Source organism: Lactuca saligna, chromosome 5, assembly GCF_052625555.1.
Source record: "Lactuca saligna cultivar CGN05327 chromosome 5, ASM5262555v1, whole genome shotgun sequence".
NCBI classification, from domain to species: domain Eukaryota; kingdom Viridiplantae; phylum Streptophyta; class Magnoliopsida; order Asterales; family Asteraceae; genus Lactuca; species Lactuca saligna.
In genome coordinates, this window is record NC_136421.1 from 99,222,309 (window position 1) to 99,229,664 (window position 7,356).

Here is a 7,356-nt window from a genome sequence, read left to right on the forward strand (position 1 = left end):
TGCTGTTAGTTTTATATATACTACGGGCCATTATTTATATAAAATATCATAATTATAATGCTGCCGATTTCTGACCATAAGAAAAGTTGTTGATCTTTAATTTACCAATAATCCACAAGTATTTGGTACCATTTTATAAAGGAAATTCTTCTTTTTGTAAAATCATTATTAAAAAGAAATAAATGGAAGAGGTATCTTATAATGAAAGAAAAAACATGGAGACAGTGGAGTTAAAGATTTATTAGGATGGTAAGTTAGAATAAGAAAAATAACGTTTTCGCCAGCAAACTTTTTTTCTTCCCATGCGCTCCTGTGTGGTCGATTTTACAACTCGTATATGTTTAATAAGAATCATACACCAAAAGTAAGGGTTTAATAAGAATAAAGCCTTTTTTACAACCCACGCGCGTTTGTTCTGAGTGATATTATGTTGCATTATACAAACTCATGTATTTTATAAAATAAATGTATTTATATGTGTAATTAAATAGTTACAAATTATAAAGTTATTAAAAAAATACAACATTACAATGCTTCAGTTTTTCTAAATTAATAATATATTACTTTATCATGTCATTACTTTTTTAAATAATTATTAATTTTGTTTATTTTTTTTATCAACTATTAATTAAAATGACAAACATTTTAATATTAAAATACATTAGTTATAAAACATGACTTAATAAATGATTTAATATTGCACTTAAAACACAACTTAATAAATGACTTAAAATATAAATTAATGAATAACTTAAAATATAAAACATGAATTAATAAACTAATCCATCCAATTAATTTTTTTGGCAAGATGGTCTTTGCCTTTGCCACAATCCAACAAAATTGTGAACGGTGAAATGTTGAATTATATAAAAAATTATTTGAATTTGGTTTGATAGGGTTAGAATTTTGTCAAATGGTAAAAAAGCACAACATTAACATCACTCACTCTCTTTTCTACATTAGTTATAAAACATGACTAAATAAATGATTTAATATCGCACTTAAAACACAACTTAATAAATGAATTAAAATATAAATTAATAAATAACTTAAAATATAAAACATGACTTAATAAACTAATCCACCCAATTAATTTTTTTGGCAAGACCCCTTTTACCTTTGCCACAACCCAACAAAATTGTGAGCCGTGAAATGTTGAATTATATAAGAAATTGTTTGAATTTGGTTTGACAGGTTAGAATTTTGTCAAATGGTCAAAAATCGGCGTTCCCCATTGTACCTGTCAGGGATGGTGTTTGGCAAGGAGTGGCGTACCCCATTTTCCAATACCCTTAGTTAAATTTATGTTTTGAATATTGAGGATTTTTGGTTATGCATTTGTCTACTTGCTATGTACTTTCATTTTATGTTCCTTTTTTCTTTTAATTTTTATAAGAAATAAAAAATAAAGATATTATAGTTTTTGATGTTTATAAATTTGGATTTTAAAATGGAGATGTTAATTGGTTAAATATATGGAAAATTGAGTGAATTAATCATTATAAATGAATTTCTCAAATAAAAAAACCGTTTTTTCCATTCTTTTTTTTTTTTTAAATTTCATATTTCTCCGGAGTGCCCACATTATTAATCGTTCTTTAGATTCTAGAGTTTCTTTTCATTTTTTTCAAAATATACTTTTTACCTATATCCAAAACATTTATTACATTATATGTTTAATATTATCATTTTTCAATCAAATGTTTTATTTTAATCCATAATATAATATATATTTTTCTATTTACTATGTTTGTTTAATTTTTGAAAAGATTTTATTGAAAACGATTTTTTTTTTCTCGAAATTTCAGAACTGTTCATTGGATATCATATTTGTTCGTAAAATTCCAAAGTGTTTTTTTTTTATTACTTGGAAAATTCAATCCGAAATCTATAATGTTGATCCGAATCCATCATGTACTTTTTTGTTAGAAAATTTATTTTTTCTCAATTCGGAATTCTCCATTCCGGACTTGATGGTTATTTTATGATAACAAATTTTTTTCGTTATTTTCTTTAAATACACACTATATTATTGTTACATTACTCAATTTCCCTAAATATAATTTGGTTTATCAATTTCAAGTCAAGAAGATTTTAAAACAAAAAATGAGTTTTTACCTAACATTTAGTGAAATTTTGAAAGCATGTCGTCAATGTTGTTTAAGGTTAAATGTATATATTGATGTTTTATGTGCTTAACATATATTGAGTTATTTTCATAACATCTCTTAAGTTTGTCAAAAGATGACAATTTTGTTCCTGCAATGATTTTAGGTGTGGTAATGCTTAAAATTTGGTTTGTTTTTGTCAAATATTGCATTTAGCGGGTCACCTACCAGTTTCCCGATAACACACTCAAATTTTTTCTTAAGGACTCAACTACTTCTGATTGAATACACACACACACACCCCAATACATACTTCTTTTTGATAAAATACACAACAATGGTGGAGGCAGAGGGAACATGACAAACCACAAGTATCAACAACTCCAACACCATCACCATCATCACCTACAACGTCATCTTCTTGAGGATAACCATGATCCTTCCCCTGCTACCCCTAATCTGTTAAACATCATTTCTAGAAACATTTACCTCCTAAAATCTTGATTATCGTGATTATATGACCCTTTATTTTCTATATTGTTAATGAATATGATATGCAAACTTTATTAATTTACTTGATCTATCGGTGGATTTTTTTTGAATTCTTTATCACGATGGGTCAATGAATAGTAGGGATCTTTCCCTTTAATGATAACTGAAGTGACTTTTCCTTTCTTCAGATTTCGTCCTCGAAATCACTCCTTACCACCCTCCTGAGAACCAATGTTCCGAACAAAACCTTCTAGTGCTGAAAAAATCATCGAACCCATAATTTGTGGATCCACAATGCTACTTCTATAATTACGAATCCCCATAACTTGTCTGACCTCCACCCAGGTAGAACCAGACTGAAACACAACCACAAGTGTCTCTTCCTACCATCAAAATTGAAAGCAACCTTTTAACCCTGAACCTTCCAACAAATAATCGTGCATATAGATTCCTTAATCCATAACTTGTTGAAGTAAAGATCTTGCATAAACACACTAACGACTCCTAATGCGATCCTGACCGAAAGCCAACTCGATGTATATTTTATAACCCAAGATCCAAGGATTTACACTTGTATTTCACCTAAAACCTTCTGATTCAGTCCATTCATTCACAAAAATAGGGATATAAAATCCCTAATCCACCACCGAGACTACCAGTCTCTCACCTAGTCCAGCCACCAGGTTCTTGAGAGTATAAGTGATAAGGCTACCCTAGCCTATGCACTCCACTATGCCACTCCCTGGCCATATAATCATCCTATTGAAACCATAATTCAATTCCTTGACCCTGTAGGTCTCCACTAGGTCTCACTTGCATTTCCATAATCACACGGGCCTCGCTCACAGGTCTCACCCCATCGAGAGTTACACAAACCCAACCCCACCTCGGACCCCAATAGACCTCCTTGCCCAAAGCATGAGCTTATCCTCATTTATACTCATGACTGCCACAATGATGGTCTACCTCAATCTGGTGAATGTTACGATCCTATCGCAGACTTACAACACTTCCATACTATCTGTCAACCAAGTGAATGTCATGGCCACCCCGCAGTTCTACAACACGTTTATCCCGCCATGGTTACTGCCCATGGTCTTACCACACACAAATCCTTCCACAAAACACATTGCTACCAGTGCAAAACCCGATGAATCATGGTCGTGTTGGATAAGGTGCCTACATCCATAACTATTTCTGGTATGTGGTTGACCCGACCCGGCATGGTCCATTTAGGTTACATGGAACCATTCATTGGATAAACTAAATGAGAGAAATAACACTTATGGTTTATTAATATATTATAAGTTCTAATATATTAATAATATTATTTAATTAGTTTGATCAAGAATTAATTTAGAATTAATTAAGTGATCAAAAGATAACTAATTAAATATATAGGTTGATTATGTAAATCATCCATAACTTATATAGTGGGCTAAGAGGCTCCATGGATTATCAAGTTGGATTCCACCCATAGGATGCTCCATGGATGCTCCATGGAGTTAATCCATGGATCATGGAAATGAAGAGTCATGTTACATTAGGGTTTGACCTAATGCAACACACTATATAAACCATGTGACATCTCCCAAAATCAGTGACACTAAGTAGTACAAGAGGGATAGAGCCAATTTTTGAGTGTTATACTTTCTCTCTAAGTTTAATCCACAACATTTGGTGTTGTGTGAAGCATTTGAGGCATCACACTTGGGGTGCTAGGCTCACAAGGTTTCAAGGAATCAAAATCAACAACAAGGTATGTTATTCTATCTATCATTTAAGTTAAAATGTTCCCCATGTATACTAGATAGGATCATGAACCTTGGAAATCAATTTTGAATGAATCTTAGACAAACATAGATCCAAGGTTTATTAAGGTTGCATGTACACTTAGGAAGTGTTAGAATGCTCAAAACCCATCAGTGGTATCAGAGCCTAGGCTTGTTTGTTTGTTATTTGTGCAAAAATTTGTTAAAAATCAAAACTACTTGCTGTTTGAACAGTGGACTCGCCGAGTCCATGAGGGGACTCGACGAGTCCAAGTGAAAATTCATCCTACTCGTCGAGTAGGTTCATGCACTCGACGAGTAGGAGGCCCTAACAACAGATTTTCAGCTTTTGTTGCTGGAAATGGACTATAAACATTACCCTAAACTGTTTATGTGTTTTAAGACTTGTTTTAGATGGTGTTATGTTTATGCTAATCCATTTACAATGGCAATTGTCAAAAATTACAAGTTTTATGAGTAATTTATGATTCTTGAAATGTTCATATTCATGTTCTTGAACTTATGAAGATTAGATGATCATAGGAATAGTTTGTAACCTACTTGGTAGTTTAATTCATGATCACTATGTGTTTTAATGGATTCCATAACTTGTCCTCAAGTTATGGAAAACCAAAGGTCACATTTTAATAAAAACCATTAAAAGAACTAAAGGGTTATAAAAATGAAGATTTTTCATTTTTAATACTCAATTAATTCATAAGTTACAAGAAATGAAAAGTTTTGAAAATTCACAAAACTTGCCCTCAAGTTTTGGAGCAAGTAAAGTTATGATTAAAACTTTAGTTCCAACCCTTAGATTTTTAAAAGTTAAAATTCAGCCCTTATACTTTATAATATTATAATTTAATAATATATATATATATATATATATATATATATATATATATATATATATATATATATATATATATATATATATATATATAAGATCAAGTCGTCTTACCGCTAGTACACCTCATTCACGAAGTCGGTCTATAAGGGGGGTATAAGGTTGTTGCCTATAAAATGGCAACTTAATGGGTGTCCACTCTCACCCACCGCTTCCTTGATCGGTGGAAGATCGTTAGCCGAACGGGTGGGACAAAGACTTATAAATTTTTATTAAAATTATAAAGTAACTAAATGTTTTAATTAAAATCCCAATCTTAGTTACTTTAGGAAAATGTGAATAAGTTGCTAATCCATTAAATTACACTTTACACTTTGTTTAAGTCGTTAGTGGAGCGTGTGTGGTTAACCGGCACACTAACCTGAACTTAAAAAGGTAGCTAAAGGGTGACTTAAAGTTTATTATAGGTCGGTGGAGCGTGTGTGGTTAACCAGAACATCGATTAAGTAATAAAAATTGAGGGTACCAAGTGATTTGCATGGTTACTTCACACCTCATTTTGTAATCCTTCGTATCCCAGTCACAAAACCTGGAGGGCACACTCGAGATTGAAACATGCCTTTGAAAAGTTCATTGAATCTCAAAAGAATCTGGGAATTTCTAAGAACCAAATTAAAAGCTTAATATATTATTATTTCGTTTTTGGTGGAAATTAGTAAATCGCCATTCACCTACCTTTCAAATATGTTATTACTTAGATTACAACATACCTCTTCTAAATATAATATATTGTGATTAGGTCCTAGCCTTAATAATACATTTGGGTGTTTTATTAAGGACTAAATTAATATCTAAACTAATCTTGTCTTTCTTCTTACTCAGATGTCTTCAAACAATGCTGCTTCTGGCTCTAATTCTAAAGGCTCCTTTAACCGTATGAACCTGTATGGAAAAGTCACTTTTGATGGATCCAACTTCAATGAATGGATCAGAAACATCAGGATGATTACCCGCTGCGAGGACAAGGAATATGTCCTCGATAAGGAGCTTAAAGAGATTGATGAGACCACTGCAACTCCCCACGAGATTGCTGACTTCCGGACACATGAAAGGGACGCCACCAAAGTAGCATGGATCATGATGGCCACCATGACAGTAGAACTCCAAAAGTCCTATAAGGACTTCTACCTTTTTGAAATGCACCAAGACTTGATGGAAAGATACCATCAAAGTGCCCGACAAGAGAGATATGAAATCATCTCCTCCATGATAACAACCCGAATGAAGGATGCTGAACCCATCACGGGCCACATGCAGAAAATGCAAAGATTTGTGGATCGTCTGCTGAAGCTAATAGTAAACTTCCTTGAGGAGCTTGCAATAGATATCATTTTTCACTCCTTACCCTCGTGTTATCATCGATTCTGCATGACATATCACATGAATAAGGAAGAGGTCACACTCAGTAGACTTCAAGGACTCCTAAAGACCGTGGAAAATGGTCTTAAGGGTAAGTCGGTTGTTAGTCCTACTCCTATCAACTCCGCCCCGGTCTTGGCAATCGGGAAAGGGAAGGGTAAGAAGAGGAAGAGTCCCTCGAAGGGTACCAAGGGTAAGACCCTTGAAGGCCCCTCTTCAAATGGAACCTAGAAAGGTTTAGTCACTCCTTTTGCTGACCCAAAAGAGGTTGAATGCTTCTATTTCCATGAAAAGGCACATTGGAAGCGAAACTGCCCAAAGTACCAGCAAGATGTGAAGGATGGGAAAGTTAAACCCAACCATGTAGGCATTTACACTATCGTATCTAATAACTCACCCTATTCTAACTCTTGGGTCCTTGATATCGGTTGCCGTATTCATACCTGTTCTGATTTGCAGGGACTAAGAAGAAGTGAGAATGTGGAGCATGGAAGAATAAACTTGATCATGGGGAATAGGAAAGCTTTACCTGTCACCAAGATTGGAGTTTATACTTTATCGCTAAGTAGTGGGTTTAGTTTACATTTGAATAAATGTTGTTACTCGCCAGAAATTGCATGAAATATTATTTCCTTTCATGCATTGTATAAACAAGGTTTTACCTTTTCATTTGATAATAAAGTTGGTTCGATTAATGCTGTCTTTAATAATGTTC